General features: G+C 37.2%; 1 long non-coding RNA gene across 2 annotated transcripts in view; it reads left to right on the top strand.

Moving 5' to 3' along the window:
- Positions 1 to 23,327, top strand: part of LOC106032332 (uncharacterized) — a 76,709-nt gene that overhangs the window by 21,522 nt on the left and 31,860 nt on the right. Inside the window, exon 1 of one of the 2 annotated variants that reach the window (XR_001204795.3) lies at positions 22,368 to 22,694. The exons of the other annotated variant lie outside the window; for it this stretch is intronic. This is a non-coding gene — a long non-coding RNA (uncharacterized lncRNA). Of the gene's footprint in view, positions 1 to 22,367; positions 22,695 to 23,327 lie in introns of those variants that run through there. 2 annotated transcript variants of the gene reach the window in all.

Below are 23,327 nucleotides of genomic sequence, written 5' to 3'. Positions count from 1 at the left end.
AGCAATTCAAGGAGGAAAAAGTAACCTCTAAAGTGAGGAGCAGTGCTGCCAGCGAGAAATTGACTCTGCCTCGGCAGTGTGCCGGGGTAAGCTGCAGCGCGTCGGTGCGGTGTGGCAGGAGCAGATTGGAGAATCTGACGGCGGTCTCCTTTCGTTTACTGTCGCGCTGGGTGGCAAGGGTAAAACAGCAATTGCTTATGTGGTTAAGGAATATTAGGAAAGTACTGAACAAATTTAAGCTGTCTTCCCCTGCAATTTAGCTGCTGGAAATTATTGCAAGCTAGTATCATAAGATCAGTCAGTATGAAGAACTGTCATCTGAGAACATCTGTGTTTAAATGATCAAGCAGTGCTATCATAACGATTGCTTAATTTTCATATGTCCCATATATTCGTGTGACTAGCCATAACTAGCAACAGCATAGATTTCATTACTTTTGAAGAATTAAAGAAGTGGCCTAGAAGTGGGCCTTCTCGGTGATATGATTATAGGTGGTGATATGATCATAAAAAAGAGGGTGGTATGATGCTGGCATATCTGAAAAGCTAGGAAAGCCAGCATACTGCTTTAATGTCTGGAAGAGTTCCAGATTTAATGAGCATTTAAGCTCTTTTCTACTGTGGGAACAGCATAATGAATACTGACAAGCCTGGGTTGCATGTTGGCTGATGCAGCAGTCCTTAGGATTCATGGGCTTTAATAGCTGCCCATCCCCAAGCTCTTGGCTGTTTTGAGTAACCCCCTGCTCTTGGTCTCAGTACCCTTCTTGACAATGAAAGCAGGTCAAAGGCTTGGAAAAGTGCTTTCTCACTACTTCTAGAAGTGTCACTGTGCAAACAGCAAAACCCCTCCTGTGTTTCATTGTGCTGTAAATAAATGCTGATCTTTGTTATATGCTATTCTGTGCATACATTTTTGGGGAGGAAAGTGGATGTAAGTTCAGAATGCTACCACTGCCAAATAATTGTAGAATAAGATTATTTTACTGAGTGTAATGTCTAATGCTAGTGAAAGGAACCAGTAGGGTTGTGTGACTGTCTGGCACAACAGCACTCTTTATTACAACAGTTTTTATATTGACTGCAAGCAGGATTGTTTTCATAGTGTTTGAAAAGGAAATAGCCATGTTAGCTAACACATGAATTGTGATGTTCTTGATTTACCTGTGCGTTCACAGTTAAGTAGTAAATGCTTGCTCTTATCAGATGCATAGGCAACATTAGGGAAGAAGTCATCATTCCACAAAGACGAAGGTATGGAGAAAAGTAAATACAGCAAAATATAGAGGAAAAATGCCAGTAGTTATTCTGAATAAGTACAGGGAGTAAGTCTATGGATGCCTATGTATGAGATAGAGGACTGCAGGCTTTTGTGTGTGTGTATTTAAAACACCGCCCAAAATCCCCTGTTCATCTAGAGATACTGCATTGTACTCTAACCCTGAAGGTCACTGTGAAGAAGGACCTCATGAAGACATTTGATTTACTTAGGGGAGCCAGTCTTAATGGCTGGCAGCATGATTCTACCCTCGTTGAATCTGGCCATAACATCTTGTGCATTTATTATTTCCAGAGTAGAGGCTGAAAGGTTCTTTCAGACTGATATCAGTTGGTTCAGACTACAGATTTTAGAAAGACTTTGCTTCAGATTCTGTAATTTAATTTCATGCTCCTTGTTTGGTTAACTCTACCACAGCAGGTGCATAATAAAATATGGCTCTCAACAGGTGAATCTGATTCTGAAAGCAGCACTGGCAGGTGTGACCTCTAAGAAGTTCACAAGGATAGCACCTTTCTGTATTCAAAATACCTTTCTGGAACTCTGGGTCACCTCAAAAAGCAGTAGAGAGTAGTAATGTTTTGGAGTTAGAGCAACTGGTTATGAGAGACTCAGACTGAATGCACAAACTTCCTGAGTAACATGAACCAAGTGCTCTGCACAGCAAGGACTGTCTATTCTTGTAGTATTTTTGTATTTTTTTTTGAGAGCAATTAGTGCTAAAGGCTCCAGCTGAAATCAGGGTTCTAAGTGCTTTTGAATCTGCCTTTTTGTGAGTAAGCTGCTAATAGACTTTTACTTAATCCTTGGTGATAACTCATACTTCTTTTAGGTTGGGAGAGGCCCATGGGGTTGACTAGTTTAAACCTTGGTCAGCTCCCCTGTTTTTACTGTGCTGGGAAAAAAATCATGTAGCACTTTGAGTCTGGTCACAAATATTTTGGGTAAAATATACTTTGCTCTCAATATATATATATATATTGTCTAGATAATGAAGTATTCAGACTACTTACTATACTTAAGGATACCTAAATATCATATTTGCTTTCAAATTCCAGTGCCCCAGATGAGAAATGATAAAGTCAGAGGTGTGGAGTATTAACTTCTGGGCTTTGTGCTGGCAACCAGCTTATCCCCAGTACTCCAGAGCAGGGGTATTTGTGGTTTGGTCTGGATCAGCTTTCACCTTCCCTTCACCCCTGTTAGTGATGTCTGTTCTTGCATTAAAGTAATAACCTTTACAGGAGAATACCCATTCATATATTTTTCTCCAAATTCGAAGCCTATACAGTTAAACTTATGTTGAATACACCCATGTTTCTCCTGTTCAAGTACTTTAAGGCTTGCTGATCAAAAATGCTTATCAAATTGAGCTAAATTAGTGTACTACAGATTTGGGATGCTCAATTTAGTGTTACTGTGACAAATCCATTTGAGATAATAGATTTTGCCCTGGGATTTTAGAAGAACCACAAAAAATCATTCTTGGATTGCTTATTAAAAATCAGTAGTGTTGGGAAATGTTTAATGCTTCAGTCCAGTTCTTGACAAATATGACAGGTCTTCTGCATAATCTGAAAGCCAGCATGGAAGGACGCAAAGGAAGTCTACGGAGGCCTGAAACTGGCCTCTGTTCTGCCACACTATTTCCATCTGTTTTTTTTGCCTCGCCTGTTTTTAATGTGTGGCCCAAAAATGGGGTGGTATCATGGCATTTACTGCTAATACAAAGCTGTTGGTCTCAAGACAAGCTCTTGGTTTCACAGAACACTAGAATTTAGAAAAAGCACAATGTTAGTAGAGCCAGGTGAAATCTAACAGTACAGAGTGTAAGGTAATTCTTAGGAATAATATGAAGCTTTTTGCTGTGAAACGTGGCTTGCCACCTTGTTTCATTGGTAAATCTTAGGAAAAGTATGTATCCCTAATGTCCTAGACTTTGCAGAAAAGACAACCAAGCCTAAGATATGTCGGGTGAGAAGTTTGGCAGGATAGTTTGAAATACTAATGCTAGCACAAAAGGTTAAGTCTTTGCAATAACGTGTATGCTGTTGAAATAGCAAAGTCAAAGCTCTTTTTCATCCCCCGTCATTGAAGCTATTTGAGGACCCAGAGGCTTTGGCTTTTGCCAATCCTAGCAAAACTGAGCACATGCAGGCATGCAATTGCTCTTTACTTAACCCTGCTTTGTATTAACAAAAGGAGGAGAAGAGGGAAGTGGACAGTCAGGACAAACTTGTATGAGCAGACTATGGGCTCACTTAGGCTGCAAGTTAGGAGACAGATTCTAGATATCAGAGGAAAGGTTTTTGAATAAACTTTGACTAGAGTGGGAGGAAGAAGTCTTAACTGATTTCTAGATAGAAGCCTTCATAAATCTATAGCATCTTGCTATCTACTCCTTTGCAGGAAACCGTGAATTATGTCATACAGATTTTTGTAAATCCCATTAATTTCTCTCACACCTCTGCCCTCACCCCGCCCCCCCAGAGAACACTGCTAATTCTGAGTACAGAGGAGGCTGGCATCAGTTTAATTGCCCAGAAAGTCTTGATGTCACCACTTTGAATGCTAGTTAAGCTGCTGCTTCCATTTTCCCTGCTGCTGGAGACTCTGCACCCTACTGAGCAAACAGGAACAGTCTGGAGTTCATCTGTGTTTCAGTATAGCAAACTGAAGATTGTCATTAGATGGAAAAAAGAACAAGCATTATAGCTTCAGACATTGTCTTCTGGACTGGATCCTGCAGGTTGGATTCTGCATCTGAGGTGCTGTAAAATAACTTACTGGGGAAATTAAATGTCTTTTGCGAAGAAATTTTTTTCTGGAATACGCAGAAGAGAAATGTTGCACTTGTTAAGTAGGAAAGAAATTCAAAGATGTAGACATTAATTTTTTAGTATAATGCAACGTGTGAAGACAAGTGTGTTTAATAATGTCACCTTATAAATAAAGAATGCTTTCTAGTACTGTCTGAAACACTTAAAAGTACTTGTTTAGTCAAAGCAACACTGCTTTTAAGTGTGATGAAGTTCATTAAGTCTGTTCAGACAGACTTAATATATTCCTGCAAACTTGCAAGATGTGGTAGGAGCTGAGGAAAAGTGTACATGCAACCCAGTGTAAAGCTAAGCTGAATATTGATTTTTATGGGAGTGTTGCATTTGCTGTAGTTCAATTTGGATTATGTGAAAAATGGACTCCGGTTTGGAAGCAAGTGCCCTCAGAAGAAAATCTGTTTTCCGAAGAAGAATACGTGGTATAGAGAGCTATAAAATCAGTGATAGTGTGTCATTTTGGAGAAAGTTTCAGATATTGATATGTTTCAGGGTTTTCAGTATAACCAAGTTTTAAAAATTGGCTCCCACCATGCTGTACTCTGTCCATTCACTGCCTCTCTGGTGTGCAGTGCATTGTGACAGCAGTGGTGGTTCTTCAAGTTGTGCTATCCAGCCTGTGGCTCAGTGTGCAGGGTATACCAATTTTACTTTTGGTCAGTGCTGGTTAAGAATTTTGCATGCAAAATTGAAGAGGAGGGGTTGGCTCTTTCTTGGAGTGTTCGTTTGTGTTGACTTCGAAGGCCTCCATCAATTTAAATTTATCCAAGGCTTCCCATATTTTTTCCCATTTTTAATGTGTTTGATGGCTAGCATATGAAATTTAATGAGGGAAATGTGACAAAGTGAAATGATCTAGGAGAGGTACAAAACTTATAAGGAACACAATTTAAATTGATGTGATTACATCTTTTCCTCCTGTGTGCTTTCAGGCAACGATCTCCTTCCTAGTGAAACAAAGATTTCTTTATAATATATGGCTACATATTTAAACGGGCACTTAGTGTAGTTTTGGTTTAAAAACAACCTGCTTTCTGTGTGTTATTCTTTAGGCAAGCCCTGTAATAACTTAAATGTGCGAGAGTATGCTTTATTCAAAGCAATGTGCTTCTGTTGTTTTCCTCAAGATTTATAAAAATAGCTTTATAAAACTGCATGCATTTGGATATCATTTTATATCAAACAGGTTCCCTGTATCAGTTGTGGTCTTTGTGATAAAATCCAGAGTCTCAAGCTAGTGGAAAAATAAATAAATATTACTAAGTTCTGCCCTTTACTCTTGTGGGAGAAAGAAAGGTGAAGCATGTTAGAGAAGCTGATCACGAAATCATAAGGAGCTGATGTAAGTGGGTGGAAAGGGAAGAGATGTCCTTGAGCACAATCAGACTAGAATACTTTGCAAATGATCTTTGGATATTCAGTGGTAGTTGATATCCATCACTTAGGTGAATGTTTTGAAGACAAAGCAAGTAAGGAATGGCTGCTGGACTCTAGCTGTAGAAGTATATCAGCAAGAAATACAGATGAGCCTTGCAATTTTGTTCTTAATATGTTTGCTTTTTATAATGGATGCTATCTGACCTCCTAAAGTCCATAGGACAATGTAGCTACCCACAATGGCACCAATAATATTCTGTGATGAGAAACGGATCTGTGGAGCTAGCATATTTATAGAGCTGTTTTTATTGATAATGTTAGTATTCAAAATCCTCCTGTGGAGTGATCATTAAAGCTCATTTAAAAACTCTCAGAGGATTGCTTATGGCTCGAGTACAGTGCAAGGAATTTAAATCTTAATTATATACAGAGGGATATAAGAAATAGAATTTGCAGTCACAATGCATTTCTTGATTGTGAATCCATAATATATTATTGTTTCTTCAGAGAGTTGAAATGATGCCATTAACTTAAGAGACGAAAGTATTCATTAAATCAGTGGTGCAGCGCTGGGCTCTTAATTTGATAAAAAAAAAAAGATTCTTAGAACAAGTTTGCTGCAGTACTACAGCTTTTGTTAGTCTCTGCTACTGGTTACAGTGGTGATATTTTGGAAGTGAGTTGCATATTTCACTGAAGTGCAAAAATTAATCCTTTAAGCCACAGAGCACTCAAGAATTAATCCATGGCTAATATCTAGATTTGACAATTGCTGGTGGTTAAATTTTTTTATGGTCTTCTCATTGTTCAAGATATATACTAAATATTAGCGACTTCTAGTGACAAGCTTTTTGTATTTATTTACAAAAGATATTAAATTTCTAAAATTATGGATTTGATTCCATTAACTCAGGTGCGTATACTTATTGTATGGGAGCCATGTGCTTTTTGACATTACTCAAATGAACTTCTTTGAAAGGTCTGCAAGAAATTTTCACCTAGACCTAAATAAGAGTAATCCGAAGCAGTCTGTGAGTTTGCCTGTTCACCTGTATCACTGTATCAAATATTCAGCCCTGAATATCATTTTTTTTAAATGAAAGATTTGTCATCTAGAGTCTTTATTTCAATGTTCAGTGCTATTTAGAGTATTTTTAAGAACTTGAAACCTAACAGAGTATTTTGGTTGAGCAAGAGAATTATGCTGAATGAATAATTTCGTAGGAAACAACAAAACTTTTCTCAATCCTACCCCAACCTGGATGTGTTCTTGCTGTTGCTTTGCTTTCATTGCTTATGGGGATGGTTCCTTATATTTTTACATCTAATGTGCATGGGTCTTTGCTGTATCTATGTCACAGAAAATAAAAATGTGGATGGAGACCAGGATGTAGCCTAGAATATCTTGTTTATTTACCTAGATTTCTAGGAAAGCTATGGAAGTACTAGGCTATATGACAAAATCTGTTTGCTGTAATCTAGAGAATGTCATCGTGTGGTATTGGGGTTATTTCAATGGAGATGAGTTGGAATTGAGATATGTATTAGAGAAAGGCAGCTAACCTAAACCTCTATCTGGAAAACTTCAGGCTGAACATTCAGTGCTGTAATTACCTCAAAATGACTAGCTGAGGCTGGACAAAATCATTTTCTTTGGCACTTTGCTTTATGCCTCTAGCTTGAAAGAGAAATTAAACCTGCAAATGCTGGAGGTACTGTCAAAACAAGACAACTGAAACAAGAAATATGTTGCTTGCTTTCTAATTCTTATAGTTTTTTTCTCAAGCTCTTTCAGCTTACCTTCTGCAACATGCTATATCATTTACTGTTAATTAAATTCCAACGTATTGTGCAAGGAGATGAAATTGAACATGGGTAAGGTGACCAGCATCTAGAAGTGCACAGTGTTTACGTACAAACACCTAGGGCAGGGTAGTTTCATGGGCAGAGTGAAAGAGCCCAGCAGTCAGCTGAGTGGGAACTTCTGTAAAGAGACCTGGGGGGGCTTGTGTGGTGGTTCTGTGACCTCTAGGCACAGACATGGAAGATGGGCTGGTAGCATGATGAGCTATTCATACCAAGTGAGCATGAACTCAAAGAAATATGCAATTGTCAGTGGTTCTAAACAGAAGTTATAAATGTAAATTTGCCCAGTACCAGAGAACAGTTAATAATTGGCTGTGAGGGGATCCCAACAGTGAGCTTAAGTGTTTTCAGGTGAACTGGATGTCAGAGCAGTTCACGTACTTTCTAGTTTTAACTTATGGTAGACATTGCTAGACTCCTAGAAGCTCTTTAGGTAGGATTGGTGAGTAGGTAATAGACTTAGGTCCTGAAAGAGGGTATCTGTTCAGGTTCTTCCAGTCACTTACCTTGGCCGCTGTAGAAATCTACACAAACAAGGTTATCCTGAACTGCTGGTAACCTTTTCATTAAGAGTATGCCAGGAACTCTTGATATGCACACTTAATAGTTCCTCACTTAAAGCCAGCCTTAAGTAGTATGGGATTTTAAATATTTGCCATCAGGTAGCTTATTTGTACTATCTCCATTGCGCTTGCTCTACTTGAAAGTCTCTATTTCTCGAGTTTCTCTGGAAGTAATTTGAAATAGAGCATGTGGATAGCTTCCCTGTAGCACACCTTGAAAAAAGTTTCAAGAACCATTTTTTTTTCCTGAAGGGGGGTGATTATTTGGAATGTGGTTCAGAGTTATCACCCTTAGACATGTAGGAGTCTGTGCTTAGACAACACAAGGGTGTTTAAAATAGAAATGTACCTCACTTTGAAATGCATTTATTGGCAGGAGTAAACTATTTTTCACTGTTGTGAGACTGGTCTGAACAACATCTTGAAGGAGCACAGAAGAAAGGAACTGTGAATCCAGTTTTCCCAAGGGCAGACTGATCATCTAACCTAACTCTTGCTCACTGTTAGGGCAATAGTTAATGTAGTGATGGTGCTGGCTACACAGAACTTATATTGAATCTTTTATTAAACCTGCCTGGGTATAAAAGCTGTAGCCTGATCTTTCAAAGCTGAAAGGTCTGTGCTTGAACATCGAACTAGGCATAAGAGATGAAAGCATAGTGCAGATATTTTCAGGAGCATGACTTATCTACTGGAACTTTTGTTTGCTTTTTTAATATATTCTTCAGAAAATATCTGTAGATCATGCTTTGGTCCTACTCCATCTGTTTCCATCTGTATATTGGCAGTTGTTTTTAAAGGCTCCATGTTTAAGAGATGTGGGTTGTGGTTGTTCCCCACTTGGCTTACAGAGACTGTTCCAAACTGACAGCTGAATGGTAGATTGTTTTGGCTGAAATTCAGGAAATGGGGACTATTTCTACAGCATAATGCTTAGTGGCTAAAGCTTCACAACTGTTAACATTTCTTTAATGCAGCTCGAATAAAAATGTATAGTTCATCTAGCAGTCAAGGAAAAGGAATATAGTTGCTACTTTTGGTTGTTTTATGGTAATATTGCTCTTTCTCAAAACTGCTCACTACAAATGATGCTGTGATGTATCAACTTGGTGGATGATACAGCCTTGGTAGTATCAGTGAATTGAACAAAGGACAATGTGTCTGCTGCTGTGTATCTTTGTACAAAGCAGTTTCTTTCATTCATGGGGGCCAAGACTTTGAACAAAGTGAAGAATTTTTTATCTGTTATTTTAGAAATGAAAGAAAAGATGAGGAGAAAAGAGTAGAGATGTACTTGGGGTGTATGTAGAAACTTGAAGAACTCTGACGATAAAATGATTAATAAAGTTATGCTATTTATTCACCTTTAAATGGTGCAACAGAAACAGGAGATCTATAGAGAAGGACCTTCAGGAGATAATTGGATTTTCACCTGTGCCAGAATAAAAGGTGTAGTATAATGCAGCCAGCATGGGTGTAGTTTGGAACAAATTTGATAAATGAAATCTGAATTACAAACTTGTCCAAATTCAAAAAAGGAAAATTTAGAACCAGAGCATGCGAAGTACTTTTCAGGTAATGAGTACACTTAGATAAAATCTGGAACTGCTGAAGAATTGCCTGAAATACCTTCCTGCAAACGTTCAGTTGGCTTAGAAAGAATGGAAATGAAGAAGAAACCGTTGGTTGGCATTTTGAGGGAACAAGACAGGCAGATAACAAGTCTTTTTCTAAAATTAATAATAGCATTGTTAGAAATTTAGGTGAGAGATGGACAAATTGGTGACAATCTGTAAAATGTAGTTGCAGAAGTACTGAGGAAAAAGGATTGGACCTGATAAACTTCACAGATCAAACAAAAGCAGGAAATCATCAGAAATTAAATCTAATCTTAATAGCCTTGAAATAAAATGGAGAAAGGCAGTGGAGGGTAAAAGGCAATGAGTTAGTGAATTAAAAAGCCAGAATTAAGATAACGGTACAAGTCTATTCAGCAGTGGGGGGGGAGGAGGGGGGGGGGGCGCGGCAAAACAGAACAAAATAGCAGAAACTGCACTGATGGCAATTCTGTGTGACACTGAGCAAGGGGAATAAGAAAAGAGAAGGCAGGATGGAAATAAAAACAGTTATCAGATAGGAATATACAGAAGTTCATAAAGATGAACCTTTCTGCATGTTAAACAGTCCTATACAAAATTCACAGATGAGCTGCCACCCTTGCCCTTCCTCTCTGTCAAACAAGGAGGGCTATCTCACAGCAGCTGAACCAAGAGATTACAAAGATAATGTTAATGTGACCCAATTATCTTTCAATTGCTAGAGGAAATTCTATCACTCCATTAAGAAGGACGAAAACCAAAACAAAACACTTGTTTACTTTTTTCCCTCCAATTTCTTAACCCTTGTTAGGCAATACAGCAATACCATGTAAATAAATGACACAGTATTGGATGTGTTTTAGTGCACAGAGAGGAACTCTTCTCAGCTCTTCAAATTGGACGCTCTCAACTGGAGGTACAGTGAGGAGTGCAGTGACTGTTCCACCTCTTCCATCTTATTAAAATAAAGTGGATGTCAGCATCTCTGTTCACCTCTGTTCAGGGCAGGAGGCTTATGCTACCTTATTCCTACTTGGATTTTTGCTTTGATCAGCTTTGACACTAAAAGCATTGGTGAGAGTCCTTGTTCAGGAAGACAACCTCTAGACCTTGTGCTCCACTGGTTCACTTTGTTGTTGTAAAGCTTGTACCAAAAGCTTTTCATGCCCCTCCAGAAGTATATGAGGAGGCACAAACGAGCTGTGTGTTTGGCATGTGTGTAGTTGTTTGGTTCAGTATGGTAACCTCAGGAAGAGAGGCATGTATTTCTGTCAGAGTGATTTATACAAATCTCTGGAGACTGAGCAGATGTTCACTGTTCGATTTATTCCCCCCCCCCAAAATGTGTGGGAAGTGAATAAAAAAATCGATCTTTTCAGGTATAATAGATATTGACAGAGAAGACCCTTAAATTATTGTCCTTATACTGGCGGTGGGTTGTGTGTCACCAAATCACTTTTGACCAAACATGGTAGGATTTAAGCAGGGGGAAAATTTGAAAGAACATAGACAATATAGAGAGAATGCCCTTCATTGAAGGTGCGAAGTGCAGCTTATTACCACTAAGAAAAAATAATTACCAGTAAGAAAAAAATAGTATCCTACCTGGAGAAATTGAAGGAGACAAGTGTGAAAAAGATTTCAGATTCTAAAGCTATTTCTGTTTCATATGGTAAAGACCATGCGTGTACTTCCCTCTTCATTATATCAAAGGAAGACATGTCATTTGAAAAATCATAGCTGTCTTGCAAGAGATGGGAAGGATTCGTCCTACAGATCACAAATCTTGGTTCTGTTCAGCTGTTGTGCAAATGGAAAATGCCTTACGGAAGGCTGGGTTTCTAAACAAAGTGTTGCAATTTAAAATTAATAAAAAGATCTTTTTTATACTCTGGTTTTATTTTTGGATCAAATTAATGCCATGAACTGTTTTGTATGCTATCTTAGGTCCATTATATTGAAGTAGGCTGTCTGTGATCATCTTTAGAGATTTTTTTTTGTTTGTCAAATTATCTGACAGTTGTGGTTATTTATATTATCACAGCATCTATGGACTACAACGTGTGTGGACTTCGTAATTCTTTTGTTCCTATCAGCACAAATTCAAATCCAGTTTTTCTTGTGCTTAGTCCAAATGCTCTTGGTTCAGATAATGAGTTACAGTGAAAAGGTCAGAAGCCCTTGAAGTTTATTTCATAAAATAGAGCTTGTTGCCTTGCTGCCATTTTACACAACTGGTGTTTTAGCACCTATCTATCACCTGTACAAATGACATCATATAAAACTTGAAAAATAGCATAGAGAAGACTGCAGTAGATACCTGGTACATTGCAGACAGCACTTTTGGAAGAGCTAGGATCATAAAGTCCCTCAGGTGGGATATTATGGTATAGCTGACTTCTAGCTGATCAGTTTTATTTGGCTGGGTTATCTGAATGCTTGCCAGTATCTTAAATCATATGCTGCCAATCATACACTCCTTATGAATGGGAAATGCTAGTATTGCACTTCTGCAGATGAAGAACCAGGAGGGAATGCATGCCAGGACACAGGGGAAGCTGGTGGAGGGGAAGGGAACCAATATCGAAAGCGCCTGAGGCTCCTCATCCCTGCTATAGCATGACTCAACATCAGAATGAACAAGAGGGGAATGAGAAGGAAATGAGAAATTTAGAGATTATGTGGAGGAGAGGCAACCTGAGCCTTTAGTAGGTAGTTCCTTCAGCATGGTACTTGGACCACATCTGTCGTGTGCACACAAAATCTATCACTGAGAAGTGTGTGGTTAGCGTTGACACTATAAAGAGTGGAGAAGAAACTCCTCCTGGTTATATCACACTGGAATTTTTAAGATGAACATAAAATCCACGAAAGTGGTATTTCAATAGAAACTGAAATAATTGCCTCTGTATTTCACTTCTGTCATCCTTCAAAGCTGCAAAGTGGTAAGAAATTACAGCATTAATGCTCACAGCAAAGCTGAATGAAAATTGACTCTGTTTCTAAGGAGGGATATCCAGTGCAGTAATGCTGCTGTAAAGTAAGCAGTTGGAATTACATTTGTGGAGTTTATAACCTGAACCCAAACAACCTGAATCCTTTCAATGTTCCACTTCTGTGCTCATATTTTAATATCTCTGATGCTGATATTACTCTAATTTTATGGGCTTGAGGGAATGCCTGCACTAGTTGGAGTGCTTTCAAAAACGAAGGCTTTATTTTTAGGTCAAATGAATTTGAGGCAGAAAAAATCTAGACGTGAACTTGGTAATTAACTAGTTTTGAGCAATGAGTGCCACATCTGAGGAGGGAAATGAGTTGGGATTCTTATTTTGGTTGTTACTGAATATGTGGGGACGTTAGTCTGTGTATTATGCTTATATTGATATCACAAATTTTTGCATACTAATAATGTAGAAAGCAATAAAATATGGAAAATATCAGTTATTTGTGCATAGCAAGAACATAATTAACTGCATAAGGTTATTAGCAACTTCTGGTGAAATGTTAATGGAGAAAGAGAAAACAAAAGTGCTCTTTACAGGAAAAAGCATGTCATTTTACCATTCATTCTCTACAACATCTAGCACTAATCCTGATCGTGCCTTGAAGGCATGGCTATTAAATGGTGTCATTGCATTAATACTAGTAATTTAGATTTTTTCAATAGGCTGCAGCTGATGGTAGCAAGGCAATCAAAGGGTCTGTCTAATTCTCAGTTAATCTTGTATTTGAATTATTTTAAAACTTGGATTATGTTAAAGAGGCTCCTGGGCCGAAAGGGAGATGGCAAGAGATGTCTACTGGGAGGAAGCTGTGATGTTCTCCATGTCATCCATTCTCCCATAGTCTTGTGTCAGCATAGGGATGAGCAGTCATGAGATAACATGAGCAAAGTGCACAAATGTTTTAGTGAAAAGTTACTAGCTTTGTTTTACTGTTTTTAGGTCTTAGAGAATATTCTAGACTTAAATATAGTTCCTGTTCCTAAACAAAAGGAGTGCAAGTACAATAAAAAAAAAGCCTTCATCCTGTTGAAATATTCTCAGGAAGAAACAGCGAAAAAAAGTTTGAATCTTCATGAGTTGATGAACAGTTTGTTGCTCTTAAGTGTGCATTTCTTTATCTACAAGATAAGGTAATCAACATCCCAACATCTTTAAGTACCTTAAAAACTAAAAGGATATATCCCCTCTAATATCAGTGCTTCAAAAAGCTATTTTTTTCTAAGAAAAATATTTATTATGGAGATTTATTTTACTTTTTTTACGTATCATGTGAAGTCTGCCCTTTACTTATCAGGTCCCGTGGGACGAGGTACATCTCTCTTTGTGAAGTGATATGCTGAAAGTAATGTTTTATGCTATGAAGTGCTCCTAGAAGAAATGAAGGTGTTTTTTAAACTTTTTCTAATAGTAAGAAACTGAGCAGTGGGAATTCTTTTCCCAGTTTCCTACAGAACTTCTTTAAACCTCACAAGAAAATAAAAGTACTGCATGCAATATGCAGGGAAAATAAAAGTTAATAGACATGCAAAGGAAAACCCATCTACAACCTCTACAGCCAAGAGATCCTCAAATTTCTCTTGAAGATGAGACAAAGTAATTTAAAAGTTCATCTAACCAGATTTAAAGATTAAAAGTTTATATAAAATCTACTGATGTTGGTTGGACAGCTTTCTCAATATTAAGTTTGTAATTAGTTGACATGACCTTGTCTTCCAGATGCAGTTACCTTCTTATCGCTATACTGTTATGCTGAAAATCTGCATTATCTCCCATGCAGTATTATCTCTTCATATTGAAAGCAACATTAATACCTTCATTTTTAGCCATCATAAATCAGATCTTTTTTTCTAGTTGTTGAAAAAGATCTTGAAGTGATTTTATAGCAGAACTCCAATCAGATAATGCTAATCTGTACGGAGTACAGCAATGCATTCACAGGAGAAAATATTAATATTGCAGTTCACCCCAGAGGTGACTGCATTTCAATTTGATAAATTGTTTATCATCATGGAATCATATCTGTCAAGCTTCGAATCTATTTTGGGGACTTTGGAAAGAATGAATTTCTACAGGCATGGTTCATTGCCATTTACAACAATATGCCAAATGGCACATGCTCTATTAGACATAGTCAAAGAAGATTAATTGTCGTGTTTGGCAGAAAAATCAAAAACTTTTTATTAATTGTTTTCACTTCATGGGCTTGTCACAATGGGACAATCCTGGAACAGCCATAGAGCATTCTTGCAGCAATGGGAATATCTTATCTTTTCAAGCATGAGGCGCCTGAATCAGCTTCCATTGACATCAGAGGAAAAGTTAGTGAACTTGCATCATCATAAAATGGCTGTAACAGCTTATTCGACCTCAGAGTTTTGCTGTTGTGAGAACTTGAAAATCATCCAAATTGCAAAACATTCAGTTCAAGGTTCATACTTCTTGCACTGGCAGATTACATAGAGTTAACTATGGCTTTAATATATAGAATGCTTAAAATATAACTTGGATTGTGCAGAATTCTCAAGTCCTTAGAGATTTCATGAAACGTGATGCATGAATGGTCTTTAACCTTGGAAGTGGTAAACTGGTATCCAGATATAACAAAATACCTTAATGTTTGCCTCAACTTATTTAGTCTTTTTTTATAAATCTCTACACATATATGCATGTGTATACATAAAAGTAAGCTTTATTTATTTTTGTCCATTATAAATTGACATTTTTACTGCCCAAAAGGGATTTGTCTTTGAAGATATACTTTGTAATACACCTTCATCCTTCCACTGAAGTGAACTGCCTGTGCATCTATAAGAAATAAGATGCTGTCATTTGCTTTACTGAAAGTGTTGGTTAAACTAAATTTCTACACGAGACTTTAAACCAGAAGTTATATAACCAAAATATATTCAGCATTTCAAGACCAGATGGCTTCTGTGGTTTTTCAAAATGTATGTTCTCTACTATAACAACTTCTGGAATTTTTGCTTATAACTTGAGCAGAAGATAAAACCAGTGCTATATTTGAGTTGGAAGGGACCTTAAAGGTCATACGGTTCAATCTCCCCTGCCATGAGAGTGTACATCTTGTTAATCAGTTTCTTGCTGCATCAGTTACAGATTCAGTTTTGAACTGCCCTAAATGTAGCTCATAACAGTTTTGTTTTCTCTGACTTGGCTTCAGGCAGCATGTGGAACTGGCTGTGTCTACACTTCAGGACAGGTGCAGTCAGCACAGTAACTCTCATCCCTTGTTCCCTGCCTAACCTGAAGAGGAAGAAGCACAGAAACCACATGCACAGCTGCTTTGCCATATGTCTGGGTTTTCTGCTGTAGACAACTGAAGTACGTGTTCATACCTAATCCTGACATACAGCTGGGCTGTGGTCAGCATATGCACTCCAGTGCTGAAGCTGAGGCATAGCCACTAAAGCTCAAGGCTCCAAAATAGTGCATTTTTCTTTTTGCATGAGCAACCAAGATGTTTGACAGCCTTCAAAATAATGTCTGAGCCTTATTTATCTATGAATATTCCTGTGATGCAAAAAATCCAGCATTGGCCTTAGAATATATAACATATGTCAAAGAATGTTAAAAGCAAACTGTAATATTCAATTTTATTTAAACAGCAAAAGCACTGTAATAGAGTCTCATGAGAGATCCTAATATTGGCTGTTTCCTTACAGTTTCAGGACAAGTGAAGGAAAGTGTATTTGTCTCATACTTTCTCTTGAAACTGTGCTTCTTCCATGGCTTGCTTTCCAAGTGTTCTTGTCTCAGCTACAAAATTCTTGCTTTAAAGAACCAATTTCATCTCACTTAATATAAATGCTCTTATAAGAGTTAGCAGATTAGGGGAAAAATTTGTACAGAGCTGCTGTTTCCTAGAATACTCAAGGAATTCTTGTCAGTTGCCTTAACTGCGTAAGTGGTCATATTTCTTTTTTTCACAATCTTTTCATATTTTTTGTGAACTTGACAGTGGCCTTCATTTCATGTTTGGCAATGACACTATTAACCCTCACAAACATTAGTGAACAGTTTCCTTACGTATGTGGGATGTAAGGTATAGTGAGAAGTATCTGAAATTAAGGCCTAGACAGGACCTTCTTGGCAGGTAGGTGAGCTGTTGCACATACACCAGAGGTACAGGTGGTTTCTTTGGAAGTGTTTTGTTTTCCTAGGATCTGTTTATCTATTATGGTCCTATTTTGTGCTGATTAAGGCGAGATGGTAAACACCGAAGTAGCAGTAATTGCATTTTCATGGCTTTACGCAACAGACAATGACAGAGAGAACCAGAAATGAGGAGCCAGCAGTGGAGTATAAGGAAGTCCTAGAAGTCTGCAAGAAGAACGTAGAAGATGCCATGCTGCTGACTGGCACTTCTGGGCAGAGCCATGTGCACTGACTGGGCAATGCAAAAACAAGTTTCACAACTCCCAACAACTAGAAGTGCCAATTAATGTAATTCTATTCTGATGAGCCTTGTGGAAATAATTATATCTGCATCTCCTCTCCTGGGAAATACTAAGGAAGATTACAAGTCTCTGGAGGACAAAGTTTGTAGCCATCTGTTATGTAGGTTATCTCAGACTCTCTTACTCTGCCTTGAACTAGCTGAGGACTTTGCCATGTACTTTTCTTTTTAACTTGCGTAACAGTCCAAATTTTAGAGTTCAATGATATCAACTTTAATAGTTTAAATATTGTTGTGGAAATTAGGTTATTCCCAGGTTTATTCTGTATTTTACAAGTCAACAGTTCATATTACTTAACCTGTGTCTAGAGGTAAAGAGGAACGATGACTTTAATATTAGTAAGATTCTGGAGTGAATTCAGCAGATGGACTAACCCCCATGAGCTGTCTCACAGTAGGATTGATTCCTCTGCTCTTTTTTGAGGGGACCTGTAAGTAGAGAGGTCAGATGTTTTACAACTCTCCCATTTGCTAGCACAGACTGCTTGTTGTTGGGTTTGTACTTCCAAAGCCCTTTTGTGCAGTGCAAACATGCAATTTTTATGTAATGACTTGAAAGTCTTAACACTAGATACGTTGCATATTTAACTGATCATTTTACACTGTCTATAAGTCTAGATTTGTCCCTTGACCCTACTGTGGCATGAAACCCTGAAATCTTGAAATCCCTGTAACTAGAGGGCAACAACAAGTAGAGGGCTAGCCACTGGAGGGCTACTACATTATAGGGTGAATACAAATTACACCAAGGTCTGAGCATCTTGATGCTATTACATTCTGAAACAGGGACTCAAAGCAGGATGATATATTTGTACTAGGAAATATTGGATTTGAGGGTTTAGATTTCAATTTTAAATTGGGAGTGAAAGACAAATTATATCTGACATCATGGTATTGTTGAGAATGGCAATATCTTCCATTGAATGCTTAAAATCAGCTTTCCCTGTATATTTTGATGCAAATAGCCAGCAATAGCTTTTTTTTTGTTCGTTTGTTCGTATCTTTTCAAGAGTTAATTCTAAAGAATGCCTTAGCATCACTTCCAAAATGAAATTGTCAGGAGTCAAAATTATTATTCCTTTCCTACTGCTGTTTCATCCACTGACTTCATATGGTAAGCACCCTTGGTCTGATCAAATGTTGCCTGACCTGTAACCTTTGCTTTTGTAGCCCCATATGAGGCAAGAGCTGAAAAACAAATGTCAGAATTTCACACCTACGCATTGATTTTGTAGGAACTGTTTCTAAATGAAGTAATACATTCTGAAGATCATTTGAATTAATATTTAAAAGACACACCACATGTTCTGCTGTTCTAAGGCTATATTCTGAATGAGGAGAAATAGTTATTTTTGTTTTGGGAACTGCTTTTTGGCTGGAGGAAAAATAGCCTTTCTGTCACTGAGAACAGTAGCTGATTAGATCTCAGATAAAAAACCCAATGTGTACTTAATAATTCCATGAAACAGATCATATTGGAGGCCAAATGTGTGTAAAACAGATTATACTTGTTTGTATAAAGTAAACACTTCTGTTTCCCATAAGTGCAGACAGCTGTGAGTGTAGGTTTAATTCCCCTTCACTTCCAGGCTCTAACCACCCAAAATATTGTTATGCTCAAAGCTTTCATGAACAAACTTAATATAAAATGATACCCTGAGTAGTTTAAAAAAAATGAATCAAGTGATAGCAGTTTGGAGGAGGAGGATGGCTATGAGTACACAGAATGTCATAGGAATAGTTCTTATCAACACAACTGAAGGTTTTGAGTGGGGTTCAAACAGTGGCTGGAAACCACAAGTCGTAGTCTTAGTCATGCACAGTGGAGGTACTGTTAACCTGAGTTCCTTGGCTGTATTTCTTTCAAGAAATGAAACATTTTTGCAGGCTATTGATCAGGATTTTAGGTATGCAATGTACTTTTATTTTTAAAAATGATTGCCTTTGTTAGGCTAATACACATTTGAAAAAAACAATCAAATTATATATAAATTAGAAAGAAAAGGCCTGAAGTTATAGCCATTACCGTTCAACCTTAACTGCTTTCAGCTAGTTGAGGTGATGTGAGCAAGTACTTGCTATCTATGAGAATATCCTGGGTGTAATTTGTGAATATGTAGGGGACAGCCAAGACTGTTCCTGTACAACGGCAATATTAGATTCAGAAGCTTATTCGAAGAGTTGGCACTGCCTCAATAGCTGCTTACGGCAACAATGTACATGGATTTTATACATTATTTTATATGACCTACATAAGATCTACTCTGTATAACGATGCTCTCTATAGTGAATGGAGTGTTGTATTATTCATAGGGGGCTTGCAAAAACATAATTGTGAAGAAATAGCTGATGTTTGACTCATTAAGGCTATACATTTTAAAAGAAAGCCAACATTTAAATTGATCATTTAATCACTGTCATGTATCACTGAAAGAATCTTCCATTATGTGTGTTTGAACAAATGACCTCTAAATGAGGATATTCTGAAGTGGAGCAAGAGAAGGTATTAAGGTCTCAGCTGAAGTACAATTTCTTAAAAACAGTTGTACCATGATGTTAAGACACAGCTGCAATTTTTAGCACTCTAGGCATGTTATTTTGTGGTAACTTTTTTTGTCACCTAGAAAAAGTTGTGTCTCTAAGGTGGTGGGGTAGCTGAGCTCTAGGTATCACCAGGGGAGTGCTAAACAGAGACAGTCTGCTGAACATAGTAAACTACCCTCTTTAACTTCTTACACCAGAGCTAACCTATGCTGTAGCATGCACAGCATGAAAAAAAGCCAATGGATACAAAAAAAAATGAACAGTCAAGAAAGGAAGAAATATATGGTCCCATAATGCTCATTCCTCACCTTCCAAATACTTCTGTGTGTGTGCAAGAAGTAGTTCTGAATTAAAGATGACTAAGTTACATTAATGAAATGTAAGAGTTGTCTAGAAAATGGTAGCTTTTTCTGCCATGACAACACAGCACAACAAAGATCTGTAGCAACAGAGGAAAGATTAAAATGCAAACTTCAGTGCATAGAAAAAACATGCATGATTATAATATTCTTGTCTTCACTGCTACATTTTTTAGGAAAAGAGTTAAGTCAGATCTCTAAGCCTTGTTTGTATAACTCTTTGCAGAGAATTTTCTGAGTACCTTTCTCCTTTCTGTTCACCAACAGAATTTGCAAGAGAGGTTTCTTAAACTGAGTCTCTGTGGAATTACCTGCTTGCTTGTATTGTGAGCACGATGTTCGGTGTCCTGTATGGAAAGCTGAGGAAAGGGGAGATACTCCTATTTTATTGTTATGATATTTTATTCATACCTTTTTAAAGGAACTTTAAATGTATTTAAATATATTGAATCATGAAAGTGATGTCAGCAAGACTTGTGGGAAGGTTGTTAAGGCTTTGGGCTTTGACTCCCTGCCTAATAGACACCTCGCTAAGTGAGTAGACAAATGTGTTCGTATTTGTCACAGACAGTGAATTAAGATAGAAGGTAATCTCATCTCTGAATACTTCTTTAGATACTCAGTATTAATTCTTTATCACAGATTTATTTGCAGAATTCTTGTTGCCTGGACAACATCAACGATCTGCAGAATATAAACTCTGGGAGGTTGGCTACACTTTGGGTCTTTGGTTTCTAGTTTTCACGTAAGAGAAAACAAAATGCATACCCACTTAGAGCATGCATTATTCTAACTGTACAGGATTATCATCTTGTACACTAAATTACCAAAGCTCTTTGCCTATGTGAGATTTCTTATAAGCAGGAAACTTAAATTACGTGCATTCTGGTTACTGTTTCATAGTAAGATCAGTTTCTAGCAGATAAATATTTTGCCAGTCTCAGAAGGCATTTTTGAAGCTTATTTGTCCCCTGTTCTTTTTATTCTGTTATGTTTGTTGGAAATGGCTTCTCACTCCTTTATGATTGCTTGTCACTTAAGTCACAACAAGAGATCTGGATGAAAATGGCAGAATGGAAAAAACAGCATTTCAATGGCTTTTTTGTAATATTGTACAAAACTGGCTGGCCACCTCTTCCTAATTTATAGTAAGGTTGGTTCAGCACAAGCTGATTTGGAGAAGTTTTGAAAGTGTGAATTTTAATTTTTTTCTGATGAATGTATACATGATTCATTTTGAACTTTAATCCAGCCATCATTGAAGTCTCTGGTGATACTGCCATCAATTCCTATGGTGCAGAAGTGGATTTATAACGAGCTATTTAACATGTCACTTATCTAAATTGTCACAGCTTGAAAGGTGTAGTAAAAGACTGGTGGGGTTTTAGAGTGACTGAAGGGCCTGTAAATGTAATCAAAGAGACCAAATTGTGTGTGAGAGGCTGTTTTATCTCAGTGTCTTTCATCTACAGAAACCTGATGGAATTTCAGTAGCTTCTGGCATACAAAAACACATAGTCAAATGCAGTGTTTGGAATGACTCTTCAGAATAAAACCAGACAGATGAGGAGCTTTACTGCTAAGCAGCTACAATTCAGGAGTTCTAAGTTCTTCAAGTTTTGTAACAAAACTTCTGATGCAAGTATTGTTTGTAAGCTATTTCTAACTTGGTTTTCTTATCTGCACAATAATGGGCTCCTATCTTGGAAAAGATCTGAGAATGTACTCTATTATTTACGATGTGTTTTGAAAGAGATGATAGTGATGAATAAGATAAATCATGAAAGCTGTATATAGTTGGTGTGTATTAACAGATTTCCTTTCTGTCTCCTGATCTTAATGTGTTGTTCAGAATTACGTAATTACATACACCTGATCTCAAATGGAATAAGCTTGCTTATTTCAGGAGTTTCTCTCATTCTCTCAGCTTCTAAAATTAAATTTGATTAAATACATCCAAAGATATACTAGTTAAACAACAGCAACAACAACAAAAAAAACCCACCATATTTTCTTAAAACAAACAAAAAAAATCAATTCCTGATGAAACATGGAACAACTTGTAGCAATTGTTAGGCTAGGTATGTATCCTGTTGCAGTAAATGAGGTGTGAAAAAAGTGACTTCATCTTCTTTCCAAAAGACTTAATTATAAACACTCAGGGTGATAGCATACACAATATATTTATTGTTCTTTTACCACAAACTGTCAGCAGTGACCTGCAGCAATGTGGGAAGAGCTGCAGTGTATGTTACACAGAGCTGACCTTGGAATTGCCAGAAGTTCTGAGCAAAAAATAACTTTAAGTTAATGGGAAAACTTTTATATAATATTTTTCCTTGAATTAAGGGATTCTAAAAACTAGTTCAGGAACCAGAACAACAGCAATAATCAAAACTTGGCCAGATTCCTTCATGTCTCTTCAGCCCCAATGGATATTGAATTGTGGAGGAGTTAAAGTTTCATAGGCTGGCTCTGCTACAGAATTTCATTTTTATTAATAATAAATGAGATGTCAGTGAATGAATCATCTAGAGTATTATTCAGCATCTTCGGGCTTTGCATTATCTTCTTTTCTGTTATATATGTTCCGTATAAATGTGTTCAGTGCAACTGCCCATGTTGGTTTAATGCGTCTGTCGTGTGTTTATAAAATAATGGATAAATTATCGCTTTCTCACCTTTGTTTTGAGATTTCAAACTAAATTTCTTTTGATGGTTTCTTTCCCTGTATTCAGATATGGTGCTGCACCATGTTACTCTCCTGGCACCAGTTCTCTTGGCAGGTAGGCCATCTCTCCTCTCACCATCTTATCTGCTGTTAATCTAAAATTTTAATTGACAAAATTTTCTTAAATTAGGTTTTCCTTGTGCAGAAAACATTTCTTAGGAAGACAGTTCCATGGAATGTTAAAAATTCTAGGAATGCTTTAGAGTGATTTAGAGGCAGTATAGTTTTTTATCATTGATTTGTTTGCAAAATGAACAAGCCAATAGAGTTAGGATTTTTAAATACACATAATGTATTTGTCTGTAGTAATGGGCACGGAACCAGATCTGTTTCTTCATCTTACAACGTGTTATCAGTCCTATGAGCTAAATGCCTGTATCCAAGAAAACTGAAAAAGAGGAAGGAAAGATATTTTTCCTAAAAGCTAAATCTTTCCCTTTTCCATGGGCTCTAACAAAGGATAATTGTAGTGTCAGTGGAGAAGACTGATCTGAAAAATCCCAACAATGTATTTTGCTATTACTTGTGTGTTTTTTTCTTAGGTGAAAGAACAGCCAACACTTCTGGAGACCATTCTGAGTAAACTCTGTGATAGGAAATGATGTTGAAATCATCTTTTAGACTTTTTAGGATATGTGACTAAGAAATTATAAAAACATAGGAGGATGTAAGTCAAAATGTGATAACA

This window comes from Anser cygnoides, chromosome 4, assembly GCF_040182565.1.
Source record: "Anser cygnoides isolate HZ-2024a breed goose chromosome 4, Taihu_goose_T2T_genome, whole genome shotgun sequence".
Taxonomy (NCBI): domain Eukaryota; kingdom Metazoa; phylum Chordata; class Aves; order Anseriformes; family Anatidae; genus Anser; species Anser cygnoides.
The sequence above is the reverse complement of the archived record's forward strand: the minus strand, read 5'-3'. Positions and strand labels throughout refer to the sequence as shown.